General features: G+C 33.2%; 1 pseudogene; it reads right to left on the bottom strand.

Annotated features, from left to right (window-relative positions):
- Positions 1–3,889: 3,889 nt before the first annotated feature.
- On the bottom strand, positions 3,890–10,646 carry LOC115985270 (annotated as a pseudogene).
- Between the last annotated feature and the right edge of the window lie 6,018 nt (positions 10,647–16,664).

Here is a 16,664-nt window from a genome sequence, read left to right as displayed (position 1 = left end):
ACAGCCAGGTCCTCTAAACAGCACGGGTAAGGATTGGGTCCAGTGACCCAAGTCGGATCCAAACAGCATAAGCACTCATTTGACACTATTTTGTGTTACTCTACATTACACACAACTGTTACAGCCATTTTTACGCGCCAACCCTGAGTACTAGCGTTGGTGAACGGTTGTGATGGATCATTTTCCATCACATCATAATATAATACACCTTCACATGTACTATTATTTAGTGGATTGTGTTGTTTCATTGGTTACTTTTACCAATTTTAAGATCAATGTACAGCACATTAACCACTACACTAGCTGACTTCCTTGTGCATCCTATTGAATTTATATTTTATTTATTTTAGTTTTACAAGATTAATGACATGTTTGGTAGACTGTAATAGACATTGTAATGTAATAGTTATTTCTATAATTTAGCTATTCAGTAGTTTGGTTATGTTTTTATTACAGAGAATAGTCATTCCTTATGAATAGATATTCTTTAAAATGAGAAATAATTATTCTTCTCTAAAAGGGTTGTAATAGCTATTCCTTAGTAGATGTAATAATTTCTAACATTAATATATTTCCAAATAAATAAACTTTCCATATCTACCTAACAATTATGGAAATAAAAAATCATAAAAAAAAACTCATCTTTCTAAAATTAAAAATATATTATTTTCTACGAAATATAATTGTATGAATCAGATTTTTCCTAAAATAGATTATAAATTTTATTCTAATATTACAACTCACAACTAAACTAATGAATAAATTTAGTTATTCCATTATAACACATTTTAATCTTCGTAATAAAGATTACCATTCTTGTTGTAATCCACATTTAGTATACCAAACGTACCCTAATAGTTTTGCATTTAATTTAATCACTATTTACTTAATGCTATTTGTAAATTTATTTGTTTTCAAAGGTTATGTTTTTACATCATTACATATGATTTTTAAATTTGTAAAAAATTTATATTAGCAATGATTTTATTTTTAAATAAAATTCTTTTTATATAAAAAAATTATTAAACACAGTTTTTTTAAAGCTTGTTTATATTTTATTATTTTCTATTCACTTAAAAATATTGAAAAATAATTTGAAAGTTGTTTAATTAGCTTTATTTTGGGGGGGGGGGTAAATTTCCATATTTGTACACATTTAATACATTTATTTGTATTTTAATTAATATTAAATTAATTTTGATGTTATCACGGTTTGACCTAGGTTGAACCTTAGGTTGCGTTTGGATTGGGCGTTTTCTGCCCAATCCTGCGTTTGCGTTTTTCCAAAACGTTTTTTTTTTTTTTTTTTTTTTTTTTTTTTTTTTTTTTTTCACGCGTTTTGGGGCGTTTTGGGTGTTGCGGCTACTGTTCATGCATTGTTCAATGAACAGTAGCCGCAAACTTTGACTTTTCAAATTTTTTGGACCAATCACAGTACATCATGTACTGTTCACAGACACACAAATTTCACTTTTCAGCAACTTTTTCATTAAAAATGGGTCCCACGATACTATTCACACATTTAAAAATTATTTCGCTACAGTGTTTTTCAGTTTTCAGTTTCAGTTTTCAGTTTTCAGCTGTATCCAAACGGATCCTTAGTCCAACTTTAAAACTTGGACCATCTCTCTTTTTCTGCTCTTTGAACAATCTAGGTTTAAAAACTATGCTTATAGCACAATATAGAGAACTAAAAACAGGACACATACTCCAACTAACATATGTAGTTCATTTTATTTGTTACACACCACCCACTGAGTGAGATGAAGTGAAGTCTAGTGAGTCCCAAAAATAGCATTGCGTCAAAAATGAAGGGCAAGAATCATAAAAGATTTCTCACTTTGGTTGCTCTGCACCCTTCTTTGCTAATAGATCAACAAACCTATCGGCTTCTCTCTAGATACGGCTAGTTTTGACCACCCAAGGTAGCTCCATGAAAGACTTGCAATCATGAATCAAGTTAGAATATTCCAAAGGGAATAAGGAATTCACATTAATTAGTTACCCAATTGTTTGCGAGTTTTGAATCCATTTTGTAGATGCACATTTCGATAACCTTTGTTCTAGGCATATTTAGGCCCTTATTGGATAGCATATTAGGGATGATAATGGTCAATGTTTACAGGGTACACAATTACAAAATCCTGTGACCAATCATTTTCGAACCTTATTTCATTTAGACAGGCTGCCAGCCTAGTTACTGACTCCTACAGTCATCTTTCATACAATGGATTTTAATCTAACCCATTTTCAAAATACCCTCACCTCCTTTCCTTCAATTGATGAAATTCGCACCATCCTCACAAATCTTCTGACTCAGATGGGCTGCATGCCCAATTTTTTCAATAATAATAGGATACTATAGGTCTAGATATTTCAAAATTTATCCGAACTACTTTTATTAGGCCAATTTCACAAAGATCTAACTGCTATTAAAATGGTCCATCAATTATGACTTATTAGCATTTGTAACACATTGTATAAAATACTTTCAAAATTAATTGTGTTGAGATTGAAAAAATTTCTTCCCTCCCTCGTGCACCTAGCTCAATTGGGTTTCATTCTAGGGAGTCAAACAACATAAAATTGTATAATAGCGCTAGAAATAATTCACGTAATCAATAGAAAAAGGGGACAAAAGGGTCTCATGGCTGTCAAGTAAACCTAGAAAGGCGTATTATCATCTCAAGTGGCCTTTCATATGTTATACTCTTCAATTTTTTCATTTTTCCCAGTAAATAATTGACCTCATCATGGCATGCTTCCAAAACATTTTCGATCTCAGTTCTTTGGAATGGGCAAACTAGCAGCCCTTTCAACCATTCCAGAGGAGTTCGTCAAGGTGTTCCGCTATTACCTTATTCATCCTTTGTCTCATCATTTGTCTCTTTTCCATGATACTACTCTTCATACCAAAATTCTACAACCTGTTAGGGTCAATAGACGCGCTTTAAACTATAATAATATATATTTTTACCGATGACATCTTTATATTTTTCCAAGCTATTCCCCAACAAGAATCCCTATTGTTCAACGTCTTTAGTAAACTTCTAGTACTGTGACAGACAACTTGGGGAAAAGAGGATTTTGAATCCCTTGAACACGTGTCTTACTCCTATGACATCAGCTCCATTTTTGTCTTCTAGTGTAACTACTCCAACTGTTGGCTGGTTCTTCTAGTTAGTAAGAAACGAGCCCAACATTTGGTTACTTCTATTTTAACTCTTGGTGGGCTGGATTGCCTTGGCATTTCTTCGGCTTGATGCATGAGCGTAGCCCTCTTACCCAATTAGTTTGAATGATCCCAAGGGCTTTTTGGGTAAATTCTTTAATTCCTGTAGTCCATTTTGTGTAGACAAGGTTCCTCAGGCTTTGATGGAAAAAAATGCTATGTTTAGACTTCAAGCTTGATCCGTGTAGTGAAGAACTTTGGGCTTTTGAACCCACTTCGTGAGGCAAGAGAGGGCTTGTAAACCCGTTTTGTATAGTATCGGCTTTTGAGGTCGTTTTGTGTATTGTTGAGTTGTGTTTAGGAATGTGAAGATTTTTGCGCATTTAGTCCAATTCATGTGGCTCTAAATTTTTTCTTTGATTTTGAAAATATTGTATACATAACATTATTCCTTTATTTTTGCTTTATTTCGATTCTTTCGCTAATGTGGTATAATTTCCCCAATGAGGTGATACTGTGTGACGTAAGAAAAGAATGAGCATGAAAAAATATCTTAAGGATAATTAGGTCTAGAAGAACACAATTTATGCATCACAAACTAAAAGTTCATAAGTTATCTTTCCAAACAAAAGGAATTAAAAAAAAAAAAAAAATCATTTCTGCCTGTATGCCAATTATTTAAGATACACTAATACATCATTCATCACAATGAAAAACTTAGGACCAAGAGTCCATATTCCTGTCAAAGATTCCAGAACCATAAGTTGAGTTGAACATGTCAATAAGAAGGCGAAATTGCGTTAATGTAAATAGGGCGACTGGAACACCAGCAAGACAAATGATAGGAATGACCATCCATGATTTTCCATGCAGAATGATGAAAAGACATGCACAAAAATTTATCATCATGGTTGCTATAGAGAAGATAAGGGTAGAAAGGCCTATAATCATCTTTCTGGGTAAGGATTCAAGAAAATTTTCTTCTGCATAACGTGATGTGAGGATGCCAAGAAACATCAATATTGAAGTTGAGGAAGAAAGGAGAGATAGTGCATCACATATTATAAAGAGCGTAAACACCTTGCTATTTAAGAACAATGGCAAGCCTATATTTGAATCATTACCACCAGGAATGGTAATTGCTGCTGCAAACATAATGGTAATAATTAGAGCACCAACCACTGTACAAGAAGTTGCTGTCTCCTTCATCCATTTTTCTCCCTTATCAACCAACTCTTTGTGGGTCTCCATGAACAATTCTCGAGGTGTTCGGCCATCTTTGTTTGTAGATTCTAATAAAAAAGGATGGACAACACTCTCCACCTCCTATATTAAGTAAATTCTCATGAACAAATATGTAATGATTGAGATAAAATATTATATTAGAAACACCTTGTAACTTAGCGTTTTTTCCCTCTCATTATAAAGAAGTGAGATCAATGATTCAATATTCTCAGTGAAAGATTTGTAGTATTGAATATTCTCATTTCCAAAAATAAAAATAAAAATCTATTATTGCTTGTGATATCTATAGGGAAAAACAATAAGATGCCATTCCATTAAGACTTAATTCAATTTAGATTAGTTTGTTACTAAAAAACAATTGAATTGTATTGCGCACCTTTAGCATGATAGCCACTCCACAAGTATAAGTTCTTGTGAGTTAGGGGATAAGAGCCAGATTCCAAATCTATAAGAGAAAAAAATATTTTGTATCAAATAATACTACATCATCTGTATTAAAATCCAATAAATGAAAGACATGTATGCAAAAATCCCTACCTACTAATATATGTCATTCATTTTTTAGTGGGGTAATTATTTTTTACCGACATATCTCTCACTTAGTGGATTTTGATACCGCTAATATGGTATCATTTAATATCAAATGTTTTTTCCTATAGAAGAGAGCTTCACACATATATACAATTAGATTATATATACACTTAGATTAGGCTATAATAGAATTTTTTTTTTTAAATTCAGATTAAAACAAAAAAAATATTATCCCCTCCCAAGAAAAAAAGAACAAGTATATTGTGTATAGCTGAGAGATTAGATCAAAATAATGCAAACTGAGTGATTTTATCTTATACCATTGTAGTTCTCTTTGCACCTGTAGAGCTGCACCTGGAACGGTACGTAGTCCAGAGGAAGAATCTAAAATCGCTGCCACATGTAATATGTTATTGTTCTTGATATCTACTGAAGGCAATATTGCGTTCTTTATATGACATCGTTATGAGGCAAAATATTTTAAGCTGACGATGTTGAACAGCCCACATAAATGTGTTTCTTGATGTTTCATTTGTTTTGCTCCACACAAGTTCATTTTTTGTGCTCAGTACAGCAATAACAAACTCAATTAACCCTTTCTGGATAGCTTTGAGTACAGCATCAAGAACACGAGCATCTGACAAATGTTGATCACTTAAACCCGGTAGCTCATTGCACACTCGGCTTAGAAGTTGAGCAGATTGGTAATGAAACAACTTCAATTCATAAATTTGTTTGATCCCTATGTCAATGATTAAAACAGAGTTTTGTCAACAAGATGAAGAAAATAAATAAATAACACACAAGAGAGAGCATAGAAAAAGTTGAACACAATCAATTACTAAGATTTGAAATTACTAATAATTGAGTAAATGTAGCGTACCCAATGGTTTAATGAGTTTTGAAACAAGTCGACGAGCTGCAAAGAGGGGGGGGGGGGGGGGGAGAGAATCAGTTCATTTAAAAACAATCGAGAGCTGTACTTTATTTGCCCTGCCTAATTAATTCAAAAAACACATTAAACCTCAAAAAATTAAATAATTTGATTCTTCGTAAACCATCCATAGATATAAGTAATTCACTTTTCCTCTAGTTTTTGATGCGGTAGCCTTATTCTCAATTGTAATATCAATACTTTCCACTTACAAGTGTAAAAATAGCCATGCAATTTAAGGTGTTAGAGAATTGAGAAAACATTGGTAAATTTTTTTTTTGGATTTATTTTTATTTTTTATTTTTCGTCATGTTTGTTATTGTATGTCAAATTGTCAATAGTTGTAAAACTCATAAATCAGGGATGAACCTAGGATTTTAAGTTAGCAGGGGCCGGAGTATAAAAAAAAAAAAAAAGAACTCCAAATAGACATCCATGTAGTATTAAAAAATTATAAATACACAAAATCGTTACTTCTAAATACATTAAGATGCAATCATCTACCAACAAAGACAAAAAACAAAAACAAAATAATGTTTTTATTTTTAATATTAGGCTGGCTAGGATTTTTGTTTTTGAAGTAGAGCATTTACAATAGTGATGCTAAAAATTTTAGCTTTTAGTACTTTAAAAAACTATTTTATCTATTTTACCACATCACTTTACAATATACCAAATATCAAATGTTCTATTTTTTTTTTATCACTTCATTTAAAATAATATAAAAAAGAAACTTATTAAAATAATAAGGAAGAGAGAGAATTTGAGTTTTTTAATAAAAGGAAGAGAAATAATCTTAATAAAATATTGTATTTTATTTTTAACAACTTGCAACAGACAACTGATATTTATATCAGTTTACTGTAGTTGCAAAATAAAATTAGCTTTAGTTTCTTCAATAACACATGATTTTTTTGTTCTTTGATGGTAAATGATGTTTTTTGCTAAAATACAATCACTATTGTGAATATTTTTATTGCTTTTGTTAAATTTTTGGGTTGGATAGTTGCTATTTGAATCAAACTAGCTAGACTGATTGGAGAGAAAGCGGGTCCACTTAAAAAATAAAACATAGAATAACTATAAAAAAATAAATAAAAAATAAAATAAATTGGACCCAGGGTGGGTCCCCTTAGGCCCTCACCTGGGTCTGTCCCAGTCATAAATAGACATTGTAAGGTTGAATTTATTCAATCATTTTGTTGGCTTTATTCCGTGCCAAATTTGCTTGTAATTCAATATTTAGAAACCCTGTATTTAGGTAGGAATCATGTAAGGGTAGTGTGTGAGAGAGTGTGAAGAAAAGTTCAAGAGTGTGAAGAAAAGTTCAAGAGTATGCAATCAAGAAGAGCCTTGCGATTGGATCTCGTGACTGGCGAGTTTCCAGAAGGGCACACATGTGAAGCATGCAAGGGAAGCTGAAGGGTCATGCCAGCTATTGCACTACAGGACAAAACCTCCAGCTGGCTAGGCAGTTAGCTTGTGACTCAAACTCGCGACTCGTTCCAGTAGCGAGCTCGAGTCGCTAGAATGCCCTGTTTGGTTATAACTGACTCTTCGTATTCCATACACACCCTGCTATAAATACCCTTATACTCACGAAATGTAGAGAGCTTCTAGAGAGAATTTTGAGAGAGAAACCCTAGAGAAAAACAAGATTGACTCATCCAAAATCTTCATCCTTTGATTCTCCAAATTCCTCTACTCTCACCCTCTCTATTGTTATATCCTTGAGAGGTACATTAGCCAAATCCTTATCTCACCATACCCATATCTGTGAGAAGGTTTTTTTGGTGCTTGGGAAGCAGTTAAGAAGGGACCAATTCATTTTGGTTGATGCAATGGGCTATTGCGGGATTCGGTAAGTTAGAGAAGATAAGGTTCGGCATAACCCTGTTGGAGCAAGAAACTTTGAGGGCTTAGGTGCACTGGGTAGATTAGGCTTGGAAGGTCTTCTCCTATTCATATATCCAAACTTTAAGCTCTAGTGGATTATTGATCGCTTGGAGGGTGGCGGAGAGGTTTTTTGCCGAGGACTTCGGTTTCTTCGCCTAGGACTTCGGTTTCCTCTTCGATAAAACATCGCTGTATTGTCTTTGTGTTTGCATCTCTCTTCCCTCAATCATTGCCTTTTAATTACTACTATGGTTGTGATTAATTTCGGTTTAGATTGTTTTACCAATTTTGTTCTAGCTTATTTTCATATTCAACAAATACATTGTTTGATTATAAGCTTGTATTGGTAATTTGTATTTTGGGGGTCTAAACGTTCATAGGTGTTTTACACACTTTTTGAACATTCAGACATTCCATTAATGTACATATTACAGCATACCATTCATGTTATGGTAAGAGAATCTAGATAGCAACATACCTAATCCAATATTTCTTTCTTGATTATTTTCTCCCTTTTCTAAGTTTCCGATGCTTATGGGAATTTCATTGGCGGCATGATTTGATGGAATGTATTAGGTTCTAAGATTTTAGGAACTAATGTATTAGAACTTCAATTTGTATATGTTGGCAAACCATGATCAAAACATTTAGTTTAGGTTTAGACTTGCTCAAAGTTTGGTTTAAATTAAGTTTGGAATCAAGTAATTGCAAGAAACTACTATTCAATTTCTGCAAGGCTCGATCGATCAAAAATTAAATTCGATCGATCGAAAGTCGTAGATTAGCAAAAATCAGCAAACGTAAAAAGGCCATAACTTATCTGTTTGAAACCCAAATCACAATCCGTTTTTTCCAGTATTTAAAGGACATCATAAGCTAACCCTAAGTAGGGTTTTCAAGGTTTTTTAAAGAGAAATTAGAGTGCATCTTGTGTCTCTTTTGTAGATCTAGTGTTTTGTAGCCAAAAGCTTTCTAAAGTCTTTTGATAGTTGTGTGTTGAATCTTTTGTGAAATCTAGAGGTATTTACCTTCATACACACACTTAAGGTTATCAAGATCAAGATTCATGTCAAGAGCTTGATGATCTTTTCAGTTGCTGCATAAAGAACTTTCAAGAAGATTCAAAACCTTTGAGTCGAGTCTCAAAGTCACAAGTGGGAGAACTTATGGTTGCAATAGATCAAGGAAAGAAGTAGTCCGTGGACTCAGATGTTAGTGTTCTAAGTCTTATTGTAAAAACTTCAATTTTTTCATAGTGGATTTGTTTTACCTTGAGGATAGTTTGAGGATAGTTAGATTAAATCCTCCCTAGGTTTTTACCGGTTTGATTTTCCTGGGTTATCATATCGTTGTGTTCTTTATATTTCTTCATTATTTACATGATATGATTTTACTGTGTTAACCTAGATCTAAATAATTCATAGAAGTAATCACTTGGCTAAATAACTAGGTTAAACAACTTGTGTTAAGGGATCTAAAAACGTACAAAATGCGTATACCTTGTAGTAGAATTGGTGAGTGAATTTTAAAAAGTTAGGTATTTGTATAATGATAGTTAAAATTAAAGACTTTAAACTTTATAGTAACAAGTTATTTCACAACCTATCTAAACATGTTAGACATGTTAGGGGTTTGTCGGTGTGGATGGAGGTTGTTCTTCTACACCTGAATTCAGTTCTCTTTGTCGATTACGACTAATTTCTTTGAATAATATCAGTAGTCTTCTTTCCCCAAAAAAAATAAAAAAAATAAAAAAACCTTTTAATAATGTTATATAAATATTTTAATGTCAAGAGTTTTGAAAACACTTTTTCTTCATTGCAATTATCAAATTATTAAAAAAAAAAAATCATATTATCATAATATTTATGTTTTTTAATTAAACAAGGTACTAAAGCAATTCAAAATTACAAGTTTTGATTAAATTATCTTTGATATTCTCCGAGAAATTTCTATCTAAATATTATCTTTCTACAATATTGTTCAATTTTTTAATTATTTTTATTAATACTTGGTAATTAAAATATATGAATATATATATATATATATATAATTATTTTTGGTTAACTTTTAAAGTAAAAAATTAGTCTAGATAATCAATAACATGCATCAATATGGTGGAGATGGGGAGGGGGAAAATTTATATAACATGTAGTACTCTAACATGTGGGTGTGCAAATGCTGTGCAAATGCGCATGTATGTGTTGTACATAAGCAATTGTATATATATTTTGACTTTTGTTTTAACGAAGAAAACTCATGAAATAAAATTGCATACTAATTATATATATATATATATAGATATATTTGGTTAAAATGGCTGGTCTGCATTAATTAGCTAGCTATAAAAGGCGAAGTACTAGCTGAAAGCCTTAAGAAGTACAGACTAGAAGCATCAGAATCTAAAAAGATACAAAGTTCATCTGAAATAGGAGAGTCTAAAACCACAAAATTCCCTATTAGGGTGCACCCTCCTTTGGCAAGATGATCTGCGCATTTATTCGCTTCCTGATAAATATGGTTGATCCTGACTTGGCTGAATTGGCGAAGGAGATACCTGCAATCTTTGAGCACAGCAGAAAAGGAGTTATTAGAGGAATTAGAGGAAAGCATCAGGTCCACAACTACTTTAGCATCCAACTCCACAAGGAGTTGATTGATGCCGAGCTAAGAAGCAAGCATTAGCCCATCCTTCAATGCCCAAAACTCAGCTGTTATGCTGGATGCAATCTACCTCAAGTATCCCTTTACCCAATTCCCATGGTGATCACGTATAAGACCACCCCCACCCGCCTTGCCCGAATTACCAAAAGAAGCACCATCAGCATTCAACTTAAACCATCTCACTGGCAGTCTGTTCCAGTGCATTTGAATAGCGATTTGTCGCTTAATTTTTTGACCTTTGCTCACTCAGCAGAAATACTCTCTAGCAGTTTGAATGCATTGGTTGTTTAGCTTCGGGTTGAGAGGGGAATTATAAAAAATGGCCTTGTTTTGCTATTTCCATAACAGCCACATAGCAAAGGGAAATTGGGAGCTCTAGGGAAGGCCGTTTGAATATATACTGTTGTTGCATAAACAGTTGCGCTTCAACCAGTCCATCAGGACAAGGGAAAAGAAGTTATTCAATGTATGAGGCACTCCCATGCTTAACCAGAAATTCCTAGCAGCTGCACAATCTCTTAGGACATGTAATATAGTTTCTTCTTGAGCAGAACACAACGGGCAAATATCATTGCAATTAATGCCTCTTGCCTTAATGACTTGTCTCACCCGATACGCTCCCATGGTTACACAGCCAAAAGAAATGTTTGATTTTTGGCAATGTGTCCAATCTCCAAATCCAGCAGTCCATGAAAGGAAGGGGCTTAGGCAGTTCAGCAATGACCAATTGGTAAGCAAATGCCAAACTAAATTCCCTATCAGGGGAGAGTTTCCACATCAAGGAGTCATCCTTTTCACCATATGCTTGTATATGTATGGCTTGGATTCTATCTACAATCTGCCTAGGTAGCTCAAAGGAAATTTTTTCCCATTTCCAAGTCCCATTTTGATGTATTTCAGCAATAGTCCGATATTCCTCATGCTGAGTAAGAGGGCCTTCAATAAGATCTCTAACAGAGTTGCCTTTCACCCAGTTGCTCTCCCAAAAACTCAGACCTGACTTATTACCCACATTCCAGCAAATTCCATGCTTGAAGATTGGAAACCCCACTTTAATCGCAGCCTAATTCGAGGAACAAGGCAGCTTGTTAGGGTTTAGAGACTGTCCATGCTGATGAGAGCAATATTTGTTCAAGAGAACTTTCACCCACATTGAATCTTTCTCATGCTATAAACGCTAGTTGAGCTTCGTAAGTAAGGCATTGTTCTTTGCCTGTGCTGCCTGCATGCCGAGACCTCCCTCCTCCTTAGGCCTGATAACTTTACTCCACCCTACTAGATGAAGCTTTTTCTTTTTTGGAGAAGAGCCCCAAAGGAAATCCCTATTTACTTTGTCAAGTTTTTCACATAATTGGCTCGGGAGTGCTACCCTTTGCATAACATGGTTGGGAATAGCTGCCATGACAAATTTAATGAGCACGGTCCTACCAGCAAAGGATAGGAATTTTGCCTTCCACCCTGAGAGTTTTGAGATCACCCTCTCCACAATGAAGTTATATCTATTCCGGGCTGCACCTCTATGGTTTAAAGGGAAGCCGAAGTATTTCCCTATACAGGAGGTTTCATAAATGTCAAGAACCTCACATATATCCTCTCTAACACTAGGACGCACATTTGGTGAGAAATAAATGCGTGATTTTTCTACACTTACCAACTGCTCGGATTCTTTACAAAATTGGCTTAAAACCTTCTTGATAGATTCAACTTCATCCTTATTAGCTTTAGCAAAAAGCATAAGATCATCCGCTAAAAATAAGTGTGAGATACCCAAGTTTTGCTTAGATGCTTTCAGCGGGGTCCACTCTTTCTTCCTACAACTTTCATTGATGAGAAAACCAAGATACTCCATACAAAGTATAAACAGATACAGAGAGAGAGGGTCTCCTTGTTGTATTCCTCTTGTGGGCTTAAAGGAACTTAGCTTGCCACCATTGAAGAGAATTGAGATAGTTGTAGACGAAACATAGCTCATAATTAGCTTGATTAGCTCAACAGAAAACCGGAACGCCTTAAGCACATTTTGAATGGAAGACCATTCAAGCCAGTCATAAGCCTTAACAAGATCAACTTTGATAACCATAAATCCCACTTTATCCTTCTTCTTGTCTAGAGAGTGGATAAGTTCTTGTGCAACAACCACATTGTCCAATCCTCTCCTACCTGGCATGAAGGCGGTTTGATTGGGAGAGACAAGTTTATCCAAGAAGGGTCTAAGACGACCCATAATAATCTTTGTCACCACTTTATAAATGGAGTTGTATAGGCTAATTGGCCTAAAGCTATTTAGGCTTTCCGGGGTTGGGCATTTAGGAATTAATGAGATTAAAGTCTCATTTAAAAATTCTGGGATCATTCTTAGGTCAAATATGTCTGATATTTCCTTGCAAACAGCCTGTTTTACATCCACCCAAAAATATTGAAAAAACCCTGCGTATAGCTCGTCAGGTCCTGGGGCTTTAAAGGCTTTTAGCGACCAAAGCCCTTGCTTGATTTCCTCTTCCAAGACAGGGGTAGTCAATGTGACTCTCTCTTCTTCAGATAGAAAGTAGCAGCTAAAGGATTGCACCTCTGAGTCAAGTGGAGCTTCAACAAGATCAGTCTGAAAAATTTCTTGAAAACTCGAGAGAATGAGATTTTTAATATCATCTTCATTAGTTATCCACTCCCCCACCGAATTTTTTAAGCTTCGAATCTTGTTCCTATGCCTCCTCACCAAGCTAGAGACATGAAAATAGGAAGTATTAGCATCCCCATAAGTAGTCCAATTAAGCCAAGATTTCAATGCCCAATACTCCTCTTCTTGTTGCATAATTAAATTATACTCAATGAGATTTTTTTCCAATTGGATCAGAAAATGGTTAGGGCTGTTGGATAGGGCTTTTTGGGCTCCATTCAATCTTGCTAGCACCCTCTTCTTTCGAGCAAAAATATTACCAAACACATCTTTGTTCCAGACTTCAGCTTTGTCAACAAAATTCTTGATGGCTAAATGGAGGTTGGATTTGGATTCCCAAGCCCTCCTAACTACCTCAGGAAACTCTAGATGGTGGATCCACATAGTATGAAATTTGAAGGGTTTCTTGGCTGAAGTTGGTGGGGGTCTAGATAGTTCAAGTACAACAGGGCAATGATCAGAAAAAACCCTAGGTAAGTGGGTCACTGATGCTTTAGGAAAAAGAACTCTCCAAGAAGGGTTCGCAAAGCATCTATCAATGTGCTCTAAAATAAGATCGGACACCTACCTAAGGTTTGACCAAGTGTACTTAGGTCCAGAAAACCCAAGGTCCAGAAAATTACAATCTTCCAAGCATGTTTTAAATTCTAATGCTCTATTTAGATTGATCTGCCTGCCCCCTAGCTTATCATTCCCGCACAAGATTTCATTAAAGTCTCCTAAAAGTAGCCAAGGCAGATTGTGTAAAAGTGCAACTGTGACAGATTAGACCATAAAATTTTCCTCTCAATTATATTTTATTTATGTATGAAGGTTTTTATTCTTTTTTTTTTTTGGGGGCCTGTGTAGGCCGTTTTTTATTTTTTTAAAAGTCAAAATTTTAAACTTATGGGAATGTTCTTTTAATAGCCACATAAACTAATTAAATGCAACTTATGTAAATTGATGTTATTAAGAAATTATTCTAAAATTGTAAATTGATGTTAGTAAGAAATTATTCTAAATTTTTTTTATACACAAATTTTATCATTTTATAAAAGAGAATAAATTATCACATAAAGAATTTAAGTTGTTATAAACTTTAGATACACAATAATGGGCTTTTTTTTTTTTTTTTTTTTTTTTTTTTTTTTTTCTGCAATAATGGGAACCCAACATACACAACTATATTTTTGGGGACTAATAAGGAGAATAGGGAATTGAGAGGGATTAGAGCAACCATACTAGCTCATGGATAGTCTTCTAAAATACAAAAAAGTGCTCAATTTTACACATTTTAACCCAAAACCCCCCCCATATTAGTCTTTGTAACAATGTTTAAATATGCACAATGGTCTTGCAAATGAACAATAACCGTGTATATATATACGGTTACTGTTCATTGTATAAATGATTTTTTTATTCTTTTTTTCTCTCTCCTTTCTTCGCCTTACTCTCTTTTCCTTTCTCTCTCCTCTCACGGTTACTGTTAACAGTGTTAAAAAAATGAATATTTTATTTGAATAAATGTGTATAATAGACAAACTGATGTAGATATTTTGTAAAAATAGGTGTGTCAAATAGAAAAAATAGGTTTTAGATGTGCAAAATGGAAAAAATTTTGCACATACTGATGTGGATGCTGTTAGGATTGATATTTCAATTGACTAATACTTCAAGTGGCTTTATGGCTTGGTTCATACAACTGATATAAAAGTTTTATATATATATATATATATATATAGAGAGAGAGAGAGAGAGAGAGAGAGAGAGAGAGAGAGAGAGAGAGAGAGAGAGAGAGAGAGAGAGAGAGAGAGAGAGAGAGAGAGAGAGAGAGAGAGAGAGAGAGAGAGAGAGAATTTGGAATAATGCAGTGAACAGTAAAAGAGAGCAATACTACACAATAATGAGCAATTCTACACCGCAATTATCAAAAAATAATTTATAATTCTTTGCATGAACACAGTAATTATCAGAAAATAATTTCCTAATACAATAAAAGTCTTCAATAATTTCTAATACTAGTACAATAAATTAAAAAAAATCTTCATAATTTTTTTTCTTTAATAATAGCTCTAGCTGTGTTATTTTCTAACTCTTTTTTTCTCTACCTTTATTTGAATTTTGTAGTTTTTAATCCTTAAAAGACATTAATGAAAAGAAAAGGGGAGAAATTGCTTCCCCTTTGGCTCCACCAATATATACATATAAAATATAATTAACGTGGAACCTAGTCAAAGGATTAAGATAATCTACTATAATTTTGTGTGAAGCATCTTAAATTTAATTTCAAATTCACCATAATTTTTTAGTCAAGTGTCACCCCATTTCAAAACTACTCTAAGGCAATTTGAAATAACGTCAAACCCATTTACAAATATTTTTCACTCATTAGAAATTAATATCATTTCTCTCATGACTAAAACTTATCATTAACTCAAATACTAATGAAAAATTTATAAAATTAAAAAAGTTGGTTTGTGTTTTCTTAATAGATTTTGTAATGATTTTATGTTTATAAATTATATAAAAATATAGTAAATATTAAGAAAATTCAATATATCACAATAATAAAAATTGAATTAAGAAGAAAAAATTAAGTATATAAATAAGTCAAAACCATCTTTAAAATTAAAAAAAAAAAAACAAAATTAATGGAGCAATCATGAATCAGTAACTTCCATACATTATGAACTGGGATCATTAAATGACTTTTTCAAGATTTGGAAAAAATTAACGAACAAATATTGGTAGAATTACTTTTTTGGTAGAAACCTTTCATACATGCCTTTTTTTGTTTTGTTTTGTTTTTCTTCCTTTTAAATTGTCAAATGTGCATGTACTTATGAAAGAGTTATTATAAGCTAGGAATTTAATTAGCTCAATGCAAAATTAATCTAATCTACTCTAATTTTTGCCATTCTCGAAATAAATTTCAAACTATTCTAATCTTTTGCTAAGCGTCCCTCTGATTTAAAATACTTCAATACCATGTAAATTACTTCAAGTGTAACTAAAATTACTTCTAACCAATTTGAATATAGTTCAACACCATTTAAAACTATTTACTTCTAAACAATTTGAATCTAGTTCAAGACCTTTTCAATATACTTCAAACCCTTAAGAAACTAATACATATTCTTTTACAACTTATCATTAACACAAGTATAAGCTTCCAAGAAATTTTACCATGTACTAAAAAACCTGTTATGTATTTCCAATAGAATTTAATAATAGAACTGAATTTTTATAAATTATTTGTAAAATATATTAATATTAAAACATTTTATTATGTTAGAACAAAAAGTTAAAGCATCCACATCAGTTTTTCTAAATTTTCTGTCTATTTTACACGAAAAAACCTACTTTTTCTATTTTGCACTATCACTTATACAAAACACCCACATCAGTTTATCTATTTTACAAGATATTTCAATAAAATATTCATTCTTCTCCATTTTTTTATTATTTCTCTCAACTGCCCTTACCTACATTCGCTCTCTCTCTCTCTCTCATTTTTCCTGAAACTGAACACCTCCCTCTCTCTCTGTCTCTCTCTTTTCTCCCTT

The sequence above is a fragment of the Quercus lobata genome, chromosome 4, assembly GCF_001633185.2.
Source record: "Quercus lobata isolate SW786 chromosome 4, ValleyOak3.0 Primary Assembly, whole genome shotgun sequence".
Lineage (NCBI taxonomy): Eukaryota > Viridiplantae > Streptophyta > Magnoliopsida > Fagales > Fagaceae > Quercus > Quercus lobata.
This window is presented reverse-complemented; position numbering and strand designations above follow the sequence as displayed.